The sequence below is a fragment of the Pteropus alecto genome, unplaced genomic scaffold (genome assembly GCF_000325575.1).
Source record: "Pteropus alecto unplaced genomic scaffold, ASM32557v1 scaffold45, whole genome shotgun sequence".
NCBI lineage: Eukaryota > Metazoa > Chordata > Mammalia > Chiroptera > Pteropodidae > Pteropus > Pteropus alecto.
Window position 1 is genome coordinate 4,294,960 of NW_006442491.1, and position 14,752 is coordinate 4,309,711.

The following is a 14,752-nucleotide window of genomic DNA, read 5'->3' on the forward strand; positions in this document are numbered from 1 at the left end:
GGTGGTTGCTATCATCCCTTTATTTCCCATGAGTGACTGACTGTCTATAAGGAGGGCAGGTACAGAGTCTGGAATCTAAGCCCCAAGTGGAGTTGAGGGCCGGTACTGGCTCCCCTGTTCAGAACCTCGGCAATCTGTGCTGGGGGAGATGCTGCAAGGGTAACTAACCAGTGTCTGAGGAGACCTGTGGAGTGTGATCAGTTGATTTGGTGTCTGGGTGGGTTTGCACCATATCAGCTTTGCTCAGCCTGGACGATCTTCCCAAAGTTCTCTTCCCTTATAGCTCAGTTCAGGGGTGGCTACAAGAGAAACTGCACAAGATTTGAGATTTAGAAGGTGGAATGAAACAACAGCCGTCACACCCAGAAGGGGGTTTAAGTCACTAGACTCTTCTGTGGCTCACACCCCAAAGGCTCCAGAATCGAGGCTCAAGGAGCACAGTATGGAGTTTCAGATGATCTCCACAGACCTCTGGGAGCAGAGAGGGCCCCAAGGATCAATGGCTTCCAGAAACAATCCTGTCAGAGCTCTTGAGGGAAACTTTCATACCCTAACTGCAGGAACCACGTCTTTACCATTCTTTGGGTTTCCACACTTGCTGGGTGGAGGGTCCTGCCCTCCATCCCCTAGAGGCAAAACACACACCTGACATCTCACAATATGGCTCTTTCCATTTGCTACAGCCCATGGCCAACACAAATCACCCTAGAAATTTACTCCTTCAGAATCAAACCTCATTTAAACATGAGCAATTAATTCAATATTTAAGATGCAAGAACACAGGTTCAAATCCAGGAACATTCTGATGAAATCCAACAGGGTAACAAAACATACGAACGTTGAACTATGTGTTTTCAGGAAAATTAAATACACATGTTTCAGGCAGGGCTTTTCAAATTTCAAATTTCATATAATTTCTTGTTCTTTTTGAAGCTCTCCTTTTCCTAACGACACTGTATCAAGGCTCGATAAAGGAGCAGAACTACTATAAGTGATAACGATTCATTAAAAAAAAGGATTCATTAAAGAAATTGGGCATGTGCAGCTGTGGGAATGAGTGAGGCTGGTTGTGGCTGGAATCGCCATAGCTCAGCAGGGTCGCGTAGAGAAGAAAAGGTGGGCATGAGGTGAGGATGAGTAAGGACAAAATAGACCCCATGGGGACACATCTCCTTTTTCCTCATGGTTGCAGGTGACTTGCAAGAGACATTGGTGCCCTTCATCACAGAGCTTGTCCCAGGCTGAGACCATTTGGGATGGAAGGGGATGTGTGTTTATTGGAGATCAACACTTGTGAAAGGAAGGAAGGGACTGTGTAGAGGGAGAGGTCAGTGATGCAGGCCCAGCAAATCCTCAGCCACCCATGGGGAAGGGGGCTGGAGAGGAGGACTGCCCATAAGTGTCCCACAGTGCCTTGACAGCTATAGCTCAGTCACTAGGTGAGAGAGCTACCCTTAGAAAGGTGTGACCTCAGGTGATGCAGCTCCATGAGGCTGACCCTGAAGTTGCTAATGGCCAGAGGTGGTCTGTTGCCCTGTCCACTACCTGCTCTCCCTGCAGCCAGGCAGCTAGCCCTGCCTTGGGCAGGGGTGGGAAGTGGTATCTGGGTTGTGCATCTTTATGAATTCCCTGGAGTTGCACAGGCTCCTGACCCAGCCGCCAGAAGCTGCCTACACTCACCAGACAGCCAGCACCAAGGGGCAGGAGGGCAGCCGGAGACTGACCTTTGAGTCCCTACCATGGAGCCTCAATTCAGGCCCTGTGGTCGGTACTCAGAGTGCCAGGCGCTTCAGCTTGATCCTCAAGGGGGTGATAAACAGCCAAATGCCTAGTGGCTGCTGGCTTAGACCACTGTATCCTCCCTGCATCTGCCATCTCCCACTGCCATCTCCTCCCAAGGCCCGGTTGCCTCTCTTTGTGGCTGCATTCCATGCCCCACAGGGCTCCACTAGCCTGGAGTTTGCCATTCCCTCCTTACCATTGAGGTGAGTAAGTTCCCATTTGTTTATTGGCCAATTAAGTTCTGCATATTTTTCTTATCGATTTGGAGTTCTTTACATCCTCTAAAAGCTAAGTATCTTCTAGAGTCTAGAGTAGTGCTATGTAATAGAATTATAATTCGAGCCACATATATAATTGTAAATTTTCTAGTAGTCAATGTTAGTTTCTACTTATTCCTAAGTTACTAAGATATCAGGAATCAAAGCTACATGTTAATGATTTTTCAGCACCCATTGAAATAAACATTTTTTTCCATTAGTGATTTACATTGATAGTAGTATGTTTTTGAATCGAGCTTCCATTGCTGGGATGAATACAACATGTTCTTCCTAAATTCTATTCCTGGATTTCATTTCAATCTGTTTAGAGTTATTATGTCTTTTTTTTTTTTTAATTAAAAAGCTACTTTTAATACTTTCGGGTAAGACCCACAGGAATAAAAAAACACTGGGAAGGGATAAGTAACCCCCCTACCTACAGGAGTGGCCCAGGGAGAAAGAGGCTACTTGAAAGGAAGGAAGGACAAAAGGGACCCACTGCACACTCAGAGCAAAGGGAATGCCATCAGTACTGGAAACTGTGAGCACTACAGGAGGAAACGTGGGTGTGGTAGGACTGGCTCGAGACACACAGGCAAAGAGTAAGACACTTGGACATGAAGCCACAAAGCTACTTGGGTTCCTCCTTTTTCTCATTTGCCTTTTCTGCTTCTGCTGCATGATCTCTGAGTCCTTCTGCGTGCGGGTGGCAGCAGAAAGCTGTCGTCTTGGTGCTTTCCCTTAACCAAATCTCTATGCTTTTTCATATTCTTCTGGCAGGCGAGCTTGTGCTGGTTATCGCAGATCATGGCCATCCAGAGATAGTTTTCTAAATGTCTAAGTGTAGACTACTTTACATAAATATTTTTGTTCATTAATATTTGAAATCTATTTCTTAATTTTAAAAATCCTGGTTTTACACCACACACCAAGAAATATATTACCTGCTGTGAAAGAAGGAACCTCATTTCATTTGCTTCTTCTACTCTCTAATTTCCTAAATTCTTTGAAATAAAGATCACCTTTTACAAGGAAATTGAAATTGTCCAATCAAAAGTTATTTAGTGAGCATTTAGTGTGAGCCTGCCTTTTGGGGATAGAAAGAGTGAAATAAAGCGTGACCTCCATGTACGAGAATTTGCCATGACATTTAGAAAGTGAATGTAGCACATACACAGAATTTATGCATACATTTATCAGCTGAGTGGATCACAAGACACCCGTAGGAGGATAAATAGAATTACAGCCAGGTTCAGGCACCTTTGTCCTTTTAGCCCTCTCGCGTTATTATACGTGGCTTTGACTATCCCTCCCTTTATTCGAATCCCTACAATGCCTTCTTACAACCTGGGCAAAATGCAAGACTATTTATTCGCACAATGGAAAGTCTCTCTGAGACCTAACAAAAACTGAAATTTCTTACTCAAGCTACTTCCCATGTTACTTATATGTCACATTTCAAAGTTCTGAAATAAGAACGCACCATGACTTTACATTTAATTGAAGTGTGCAGTATACATAGTGCTTTCCGTGTTTGTGCCATTTTGATTACCTGGTTAGATGACAGCACATCCAACCTCACATTCCCACATTTCTCCATTCTCTAGGGAATGCGCATAGAGCAAATAGCACTATGTTGTTTTGTTATGTGTGTTTAATTTCATCGTATTCCCCACCTTCACCTCTCAAACCATAGCATTATTATATAAGCAAGTATGTGACTTTTTCAGCCAGGGAGGTCACTAGAGACTGAGGGGTAAACACAATTCCTGCCTGATTTCACCTTCTTTGTGTCAAATGCATGTACTGAATCTGTCAGTGGGATGCATTTATTATGGGGAAAATCATAAAGCAGTATTTTAAGGGTTTTGCAGTTAAAAAAGTTAAACCAAACTATTAAAAGCCCTTGGTAAATTTTGGAGAGAAAAATCACCTACAATGAGGTTCACACTGCTGAACTGTGTCCCTAAGGTGAGTACTAGTCCTAAGGCAATGCCCTGTTATTTATTCTCTCCCATTCATATCCAATCACCAAGCCCTGTGACTGCATCTCCTAAATTGTTCCTGGATTCTTTTCCTTCTTCTTGCAACCACTGACTTAACCAAATGGTGTTCCCTGTGGTTGGTTTCCAGGTTTGTCCCATAAGTCATCTGTGCTCATAGTGTTCCAGAAGCTCCCATCTTATGGAACATTATATCTAAATGTCACTGCATTCTGAGTTCTATGCAGCCAGGACACTAGGAGCACAAACATTCCAGTCTGAAACTGGCTTCTCCTGTGGATGGTGAGACTCTCTCTGGCCCAATCCAGTAACAGGGACTTCCCTAACTGGCGGCCAGGGCCTCAGCTTCAAGCATCCTGAGCATTGGGGCCATGAAAGTATATCCCGGGCATCATTTAAAATTATTCTTCAGTTTCCTTCTGCAGGAAGTCTCAAGAACTCATCGCAGTTGCTTTTTCCCCTTGTCTATTTTGAGTATCTCAGATCCAGGTTTCTGCTTGTCCCTGGTCAACAAAATTTAAGAGAGTTTCTTAGTTACTTCCAAAACTCTCATCTCTCAGATACGTTTACGATAACTTCAGAAGGTTTTCTTGACATAAAAGACAGGGGCAAAAAGGGTTGGGGTTACTTTCCCAAGCTTTGCTCTAAGGATAAGGATATGGAGCAGGCAGGTAGGTTATTATTTCTTCATTCCAGACTATTGAGTGAGTGAAAGAATATAATTCCTTCAGGGCAAAGCTGATTTCCTTACTATTATCCTAACCATGTGCTTTGAGGTAGCCTAGAGTACCCCATTGTTCATCTCTATGCCTCTGAGATCCTTACATCCACAGTAAACTTTTTTTTTTTTAAATGATTCTCTTTACTCATTATAGATCTGTTGAGATTTTCTATTCTTGAGGAAATTTCTGTAGGTCGTCTTTTTCTAGAATTTGTTCTTTTCATCTAGGGTATCTAATTTTTTTAATAGACACAATTGTTTGTGGTATTTCCTTATGTTATTTTTATTTCAGTAACAATGTCTCCACTTTCATTTCTGATATTATTTGCCTCTTCTCTCTTTGTTTCTTAGTTTCACTAAAGGTTTGTCGATGTTGATTTTTTCAAAAAAACAACTTTTAGATCCATTGATTTTTTTCTATTGTTTTTATTCTCAATTTCATTTATCTCCACTCTAATTCTTATTATTTCCTTCCTCCTCTAGTTTTGGGTTTAGTTTGCTTTTCTTTTTCTAGCATCTTAAGGTTTATACCATGTGATACTTTTTATTTTTTTACTAATGTTTTATTGCCAAAATTCATCGATAATACATAGGTTTGTCGCCTACATTGATAGCCAAAAAATATTAAAGAAATACTAAGTTTCAGTTACAAATAAATGAAAATAGTGATATAAACTTGGCATCTAAGTTCATGAACTCCTTCCTCTACTTGGAAGAACTTGCAATCTTAAATCCTCTTAACTAGAAGCTCAATCTTCTCAGTCTTCTAACACTGCATTTGCAACTCTGTCACAAGCTGAGCTGACATTCGGGTGTACAGCCTAGCGGTTAGATATTTATATAATTTATGAAGTGATCCCCCCAATTAGTCTAGTACCCACGTGGCACTATGCATAGTTATTACAACATTATTGACTATTTTTCCTATGCTATACTTGATATCTGCATGACTATTTTGTAACTACCAATTTGTACTTTTCACCCAGCACCCCAACCCCTTTTCCATCTAGCAATCACCAATTTGTTCTTTGTATCTGAGACTTTTTTTGTTTTGTTTGTTCATTTATTTTGTTCCTTAGATTCCACATATAAGTGAAATTATATGGTATTTGTCTTTCTCTGATTTATTTCACTTAGTATAATCCCTCTAGGTCCAATCATGATGTTACAACTGGTAAGATTTCATATTTTTATGGCCGAGTAATATTTCATTATAAATATGTACCACTTCTTTAAGTTGCTTCCATATCTTGGCTATTGTAAATAGCACTGCAGTGAACATAGGGGTATATATATCTTTTCAAATTACTGTTTTGGTTTTCTTCGGATGAACACCCAGAAGTGCAATTGCTGGGTTATATTATAGTTCTATTTTTAATTTTTTAAGAAACATCCAAATGGTTTTCCACAGTGGTTGTACCAATCTGCAGTCCCATCGTGCATGAAGGTTCCCTTTTCTTCTCATCCTAGCCAACACTTGTTTGTTGATTTATTGATGATGGCCATTCTGACAGGTGTGAGATAATATCTCATCGTGACATTGAGCATCTTTTTTCACAGTTGGAGAAATGCCTATTTAGGTCCTTAGCCCAATTCTTAATTGGATTTTTTTTTTGTGCGTGTGTTGAGTTGTATAAGCTCTTTATTAATTTTGGATATTAACCCCTTGTCAGATGTATCATTGGCAAATATCTTCTCCCAGTCAATAGGCTGTCTTTTTGTTTTCGGTTATCTTTTTGACGGTTTCCTTTGCTGTGCAAATCTTTTTAGTTTGATGTAGTCCCATTTGTTTGTTTGTTCTTTTATTTCCCTTGCCCAAGGAGGTGTATCAGAAAAAAATATTACTAAGAGCAGTGTCAGAGAATTTACTGCCTATGTTTTCTTCTAGGACCTTTATGGTTTCAAGTCTTACATTTAAGTCTTTAATTCATTTTGAGTTTATTTTTGTATATGTTGTAAGAATATGGTCCAGTTTCATATTTTTGCATGTATCTGTCCTGTTTTCCCAACACCATTTATTGAATAGACTGTATTTATCCCATTATATATTCTTGCCTCCTTTGTCAGAAATTAAATGACAACATAGGTATGGATTTATTTATGAACTCTCTATTCTGTTTCATTGAACTATGTGTTTGTTTTTATGCCAGTACCATGCTGTTTTGATTACTAGAACCTTGTAGTATAATTTGATATCAGGTAGCATGGTACTTCCAACTTCATTCCTCTTTCTAAAGATTGCTGTGGCTATTCAGGGTCTTTTATGGTTTCATATAAAATTTAGGAATATTTGTTCCAGTTCTGTGAAAAATGACATTGGTGTTTTGATAAAGATTGCATTGGATCTATAGATTGCTTTGGGTAGTACGGACATTTTAATGATGTTAATCCTATTCATGAGCACTGTATATGTTTCCATTTATTTGTATCTTCTTCAGTTTCTTTCTTCAATGACATAATTTTCTGAGTACAAGTCTTTTACTTCCTTGATTAAATTTATTCCTGGGTATTTTTTTAATGCAATTGTAAATACATTGTTTTCTCTGATAGTTCATCATTGGTGTATAGAAATGCAACCAATTTGAATATTTGATCATCCTCCTTTAGTAAGTGAATTTAGTAAATTCATTTATCAGTTTTAAGAGTTACTTGTTGGAATCTTTAGGGTTCTCTATATATGGTGTCATGTCATCTGCAAATATGATAGTTTTAATTCTTCTTTTATAATTTGGATGCCTTTTATTTCTTTTTCTTATCTGATTGCTGTGGCTAGGACTTCCAATATCATGATGAATAAAAATGGGGAAAGTGGATATCCTTGTCTTGTTCCTGATCTTAAGGAAAATACTTTTAGCTTTTCCCCGTTGAGTATAATGGTAGCTATGGGTTTGTCATACATGGCCTTTATTATGTTGAGGTATGTTTCCTCTATTCCCACTTTGCAGAGAGTTTTTATCACATAGATGCTATCATTGAGCTCACTTGTACTTCACCCCCTAAGTTTTTTGAGCATCCTTAAACCAGTGTTTTATACTCTGTATCTGATAGGTTACTTGCTGCCATTTCATTTAGTCCTTTTCTAGAGTTTAATCCTGTTCTTTCATTTGGGACATGTTTCTTTGTTTTTTTATTTTGGCTCTCTCTCTATGTTCATTTCTATGCTTTAGGTACATCTTCTATGTCTCCAATCTTAGCCAGCTGGCCTTATGTAGTAGGTGTCCTGTGTGACCTGGTGGCGCAATCTCCCTGATCACCTGCACTGTGTGCTCCAGGAGTGTCCCTTGTGTAATTGTGTGTGCTGTCCCGCTGCCAGAGCCCAGGGTGAGTGCCTGTGAGTGAGTGAGTCTGTGCATGGTCCTTTGAAGGGGTGTCTGGATTTCTAGGTACCTTCCATCGCATCCAGATGGCCCACTGATTTTCACAGCCAGATTTTGTGGGGACTCCTCTTTTTGGACCTGGAACCTGGGGTTGAGGAGCCCCAATGTAGGGCTGGGGCCTCTTGGTCCTCTGGGGGAGCCTTTGCAGCCCAGATATCACTCCCAATACTCGACTACCGCACATGGGTGTGGGATCCGTCAGCTTCGCATCTCTGCCCTTCATACCAGTTTCAATGTGGTCTCCTCTTTGTATCCTTATTATAAGGATTCCGTTCAACTATTTTTCAGATAATTCTCCAGATGGACTGTCTCATAACTTATTTTCAGTTTTAATGTGGTCATAGGAGGAGACATGTGCAGCATTTACCTACCCCACCATCTTGACTGGAACACCTGAAATATTTTTATTTTTTATTTTTAAATTAATTTATTTTTATTATGGTGGCATTGGTTAGCAAAATCCATTAAGTTTCAGGTGTACAATTCAACAGAAGGCATGTATATTTTGCATTGTGTCTTCACTGCCCATAGTTAGATTTCTTTCTGTCAGGACATATTTGATCCCTTTTCCCTATCTACCTCCCCGCTCCCCTACTACCCTCTGGTAAACTCTAGTCTACTGTCCCTATCCATAAGTCTCTGTTTGTATTCTCTGTTTGTTTGTTGATTTTAGGTTTATATCCCACATACAAGTGATATCATGTGAATTTCCCCATTTTCCACCTGGCTTATTCCACTTAGCATGATTATCTCAATGTCCATCCATGTTGTTGCAAATGGCAGTATTTCATCTCTTCTTATGGCTGGTAATATTCCATTGTATATATGTACCACAGCTGTTTTAGGCAATATTTCATAGGACACTTTGATTGCTTCCATGTCCTGGCCACAGTGAATAATGCTGCTATGAACATCGATGTGCAAATATCTTTTTGGATATATGTTTTTGAGTCTTAGGAGTAAATACCTAGTAGAGGGATTGCTGGATCATATGTTAGATACATTCTTAGTTTTTGAGGAACCTTCATACTGTTTTCCATGGCAGCTGCACCAATTTGCAGTCTCACCAGTAGTTTATGAGGGGCCTTTTTTTCTGCATCCTCTCCAACATTTGTTATTATTTATCCTATTGATAACAGCTATTCTAACAGGTGTGAGATGGTATCTCATTGTGGTTTTGATTTGCGTTTCCCTAATAGCTACTGATGTTGAGCATCTTTTCATATATTTGTTGGCCATTTGTACATCCTCTAGGGGGAAGCGTCTGTTCAAGTCCTCTGCCCATTTTTTGATCAGATCATTTGTTTTTTTGTTATTACTGAGTTGTATGAGTTCTTTGTATATTTTGGTTATTAGAGGTGTTGCTTGCAAATATATTTTCCCATCTGATGGTTGTCTCTTTACCTTGCTGACGGTTTCTTTTGCTGTGCAGAAGCTTTTTAGTTTGATGTAGCCCCATTTGTTTATTTCCCTTGCCTTTGAGGTCAAATTCATAAAATCCTCTTTAAGTCCAAGGTCCTTGAGTTTCGTTCCTATGTTTTCTTGTATGCATTTTATTGTTTCAGGTCTTATACTCAGGTCTTTAATCCATTTTGAGTTAATTTTGGTGTGTGGTGATAGACAACAGACTAGTTTCATTCTTTTGCAAGTGGCTTTCCAGTTTTCCCCATTTATTGAAGAGGCTTTCCTTTCTCCACTGTATGTTTTTGGCTTTTTTGTCGAAAATTATTTGCCTGTATAAACATGGGTTTATTTTTGGACTCTCGATTCTATTTCACTAGTCCACGTGTCTCTTTTTCTGCCAATACTATGCCGTTTTAATTATTGTCACTTTGTAGTTTAATTTAAAGTCGAGAAGAGTGATGCCTCCATCCTCGTTCTTTTTTCTCAGGATGGCTTTGGCAATTTGGGGTCTTTTGTGCTTCCATGCAAATCTGATGATTTCTTGTTCTATTTCTTTAAAAAATGCAGATGGGATTTTGATGGAGATTGCATTAAATCTGTATAATGCTTAGGTAATAAGGTCATTTTAACTATGTTGATTCTTCCAATCCAAGAACATGAAAAATCTTTCCATTTCCTTGTATCTTCTTCGATTTCTTTTAATAGGGTCTTGTAGTTTTCATTATATAGGTCCTTCACATATTTCATTAAATTTATTCCTAGGTATTTTATTCTTTTTGTTGCAATTTTAAAAGGAATATTTTTTTACTTTTTCTGACACTTCATTATTAGAGTACAGGAACGCTATGGATTTTTTTAACACTGATTTTTGCATCCAGAAACTTTACTATATTTGCTTATTGTTTCTAGTAGTGTTCTGTGGAGTCTTTAGGGTTTTCTAAATAGAGAATCATGTCATCTACAAATAGTGACAGTATGACTTTTTTGTTTCCTATTTGGATGGCTTTTATATCTTTCTCTTGCCTGATTGCACTCACTAGGACCTCTAATGTTATATTGAATAAGAGTGGTGATAGTGGACAGCCTTGTCTTGTTCTTGATCTTAGAGGGAAGGTCCCCCCGCCCCTGCCGCTGCCCCCCCAACTGAGAAAATAACTTTATTTTGTTTGGGAAGATGCAGGTATCAGTCTCAGAATTTCTGGAATTGCTTCTTGGTGCCTGCAGCCTTGGTGACCTTGAGCACACTGAAGCGTGTGGTCTTGCTCAAGGGCTGGCACTCACCACTGTGACAACATCGCCAATCTGGATATCTCTGAAGCAGGGAGACAGGTGCGTGGAGATGTTCTTGTGGCATTTCTCAAAGTGGTTGTACTTTCAGATGTAGCGGAGGTAGTCTCAGTGGATGACAATAATCCTCTGCATCTTCGTCTTGGTCACCACACCAGACAGGATGCACCCTAGAATGGAGACATTACTGGCAAAAGGGCATTTCTTGTCAGTGTAGGTGCCATCGATGGCCGCCTTGTGCATCTTGAAGCCCAAATCGACGTTCTTGTAGTACCGTGAAAGCTTCTCGCTGCCCGTTTCTCAAAGAAGGACTCTTCTTATTTTGAAAGACGGTTGGCTGCTTTTGGTAGTCCTACTCGGTTTGAATGTCTGCCATCTTCAAAGCTGCCTGAAAAAAAGCTAGAAGAAAGGTTTTTAGTTTTTCACCTTTAAGTATAATGTTGGCTGAGGGTTTGTCATACATGGCCTTTATTATGTTAAGGTACTTTCCTTCTATATTGATTTTGTTAAGTGTTTTGATCATAAATCGATGCTGTATCTTGTTGAAAGCTTTTTTTGCATCTATTAATATGATCATATGATTCTTATTTTTTAATTTGTTTATGTGGTGTATAATATAAATGGATTTGATGTTGAACCATCCCTGTGCCTCTGGGATGAAGCCCACTTGGTCGTGGCATATAACCTTTCTAATATGTTGCTATATTTTGTTCACTAGTATCTTATTTAGGATTTTTGCATCTGTGTTCATGAGAGATATTGGTCTGTAGTTTGTGTGTGTGTGTGTGAGTGTTATCTTTACCAGGTTTTGGTATCAGAGTAATATTGGCCTCATAAAATGAGTTGGGAAGTATTGCCTCCTCCTCGATTTTTTGGAAGAGTTTGAGGAGAATAATATTAAATCTTTGAATGTTTGGTAGAATTCACTGGTGAAGCCATTTGGTCCTGGACTTTTACTTTTTGGAAGGTTTTAGAATATTGTTTCAATTTTCACACCGTTGATCGGTCTATTTAGATTTTTCAGATTTTCTTGATTCAGTCTAGGAAGATTGTATTTCTAAGTACTTGTCCATTTCTTCTAGGTTATTGAATTTGGTGTTATATAATTTTTTAAATAGTATTCTTCTATGATTCCTTGTATTTCTGCAGTGTCAGTCTCATAATTTCTCCTCTTTCATCCCTGATTTTATTTGTGTCCTTTCTTTTTTTTAGTGAGTCTAGCCAAAGGTTTGCCAATTTTATTGATCTTCTCAAAGAACCAGCTCTTTGTTGCATTTATTTTTTATATTTTACTTTTTTGTTTTCAATTTCACTTATTTCTCATATAATTTTGATTATTTCTTTCCTTCTGCTGATTTTAGGCCTCATTTGTTCTTCCTTTTCTAGTTTTTTAAGATGAAGTGTTAGGTTGTTTATTTGGGCTCATTCTTGTTTTTGGAGATAAGCCTGTAATGATATGAACTTTCCTCTTATGACCGTTTTTGCCATGTCCCCAAAGTTTTGATATGTTGTACTACCCTTATCAACGTTTCTATGTATTGTTTGATCTCTCTTTTTATTTCTTCCCTGACCCAGTTATTCTTCAGCAGCATGTTATTTAATCTCTTTATATTTGTGGTTCTTCCTGATTTCCTTTTACAGTTGATCTCTAGTATCAAAGCATTATGATCAGAGAATATAGTTGGTATGATTTCAACCCTCTTATATTTGTTGAAGCTATCTCTGTGTCCCAATATGTGGTCAATCCTTGAGAATGTTCCATGTATGATAGTTTTTTGGTCTGTTTCTCCCTTTAGTTCTGTTAGTAATTGCTTTACATATTTCAGGGCTCCCTGATTGGGAGAATAGATATTAATAAGTGTTATGTCTTCTTGGTGCATGATTCCCTTTATCATTGTGAAATGTCTCTCAGTATCTTTCTTTATCTTTTTTATTTTGAAGTCTATTTGGTCCGATATCAATACCGCTACTCTCGCTTTTCTATGAATGCCATTTGCTTGGAATATCATTTTCCACCCTTTCGCTTTGAATCTATATTTGTCTTTGGAACTGAAATGTATCTCCTGGAGGCAGCGTATAGTTCATTTTATTTTTTGATCCATTCTGCAACTCTGCCTTTTTTATTGGTGAGTTCAGTCGATTTACATTTAGGGTTATTATTGAAATAGGAGGTCTTATAGCCATTTTAACTTTTGCTTTCTGGTAGCTCGGTGTTTTCATTGCTTCCTTGTCCTTGTGTGTCTGTTTTTTGGGGGGCGGGATTTGTGGGTTTTCCCTCTGGTCTTTCTTGTTTTATGTTAAATACTTCAGTTCTGAATCTTTGGTGTGCAGTTACCATTACGAATATGTAAAGGATAGTTCTATGTATACACACACACACACATGTATATGTATATACATATGTGTGTGTACATATATATACATATATACATACATATATATATATATATGGTTGTCCATTTTCTTCTGTGCTTGCCTTATCTCCATTCCCCTTTGTGAATTTGGATCTTTGAATCTTCCCCTTTTCAGTCACTGTTATCTCAATTTGTCCCTATGTACAATGAATGTTCATTACCATCTTGCTGTAGCTATTCTCTTCTTATTGTTTAAGCTCATAAGCCTGTTCTTAGTAAGGGATGCACTCCTCTGCCTCTATCTGCCTGTTAGTTGCCTTATCCCTAATTATGTACATTTTTTGTCATTTTGTTTTAGGTGAGCTGACCCCTTTTAGTATTTCCTGTAATGCTGGCCTCGTACTGGAAAATTCCTTCAACTTTTTGTATGTCTAGAGAGATCTTTATTTCTCCTTCATATCTAAAGGAGAACTTATCTGGATACATTATTCTTGGCTGGTAGTTCCATTCATTTAATAGTTTGAATATTTAATTTCACTCCTTTCTGGTTTATGTGGTTTGTGCTGAGAAGTCCAAGGATAATCTAATGGGTTTTCCTTTTAGGTTATCTTCTTCTTTTCCTTGGCTGCCCTGAGAATTCTTCTTTTGTCATTGATTTTTAATAATTTTAATGCAATATGTCTTGGTGAAGGCCTTTTGCATTGAGATAATTGGGTGTTCTGTTGACTTTCTGAATTCCAAGCTCCAGCTCATTGCTTATATTTGGGAAATTTTCGTCCATTATTTGTTTGAAAATGCTCTCTCGTCCCTGCTCCTTTTCCTTGCCTTTGATAATGCCCATTATTCTTATGTTTCCTATCCTGATGGTATCATCTAGTTCTGTATTTGTCTTTCATTATTTTTCATTTTTCAGCTTCCCTCTTCTTCCTTCTGATTTATTTCTAGATTACTGTCTTCGATATCACTGATCCTTTCCTCCATTTGGTTGACTGTTTCCCAAGCTTGCTATTTCATTTTTCAACTCTTGAGTGTGATCTTCATCTCCAGAAGTTCTATTTGGTTCTTTTTGAGGGTTTCAATCTTCTTCTTCTGCTCATTTAGGTGTTTTTTCAATTCCTGAAATTGTTGATATGATTTGTTTTGGAATTCATTAAGTTTTTCCACAAGTACCATCCTGAATTCTCTGTCATTTTAGTTGTATATTTCTATGTCTGTAAGCTCATTTTCTGGAGATTTTTCTCTTTCTTTCTGAGATGCCTTGTTACCTTGGTTGCTCATGGTGTTTAATGGACTATTTCTCTGCCTGGGCATTAATGGAAGTGTATTCTGCTTTCTTTTTTCTTTTTTCTTTTCCTCAGAAAGAAGATTTATTATACAAAGGTCTCTCTTTAGCCTGTTGCAAAGAGGTATTTTTTCATTGGTTTCCTGTAGGTGGCATCTAAACCTCTTGGATCCCTGCTTTATATAAAATCTTAATAATGCTTTTTTTTCTTATAGATATTCAATCACACTTGCTACCCTCAGTCTCAGTCTCTGTTGGTTTTAGTGACAGTTTCGGTAGTGTTTA

At 38.2% G+C, this 14,752-nt stretch overlaps 2 pseudogenes; both read right to left on the reverse strand.

Annotated features, from left to right (window-relative positions):
- Positions 1–2,670: 2,670 nt before the first annotated feature.
- Positions 2,671–2,848, reverse strand: LOC102897307 (annotated as a pseudogene).
- A 7,885-nt stretch (positions 2,849–10,733) lies between these two features.
- LOC102897555 lies at positions 10,734–11,207 on the reverse strand (annotated as a pseudogene).
- Between the last annotated feature and the right edge of the window lie 3,545 nt (positions 11,208–14,752).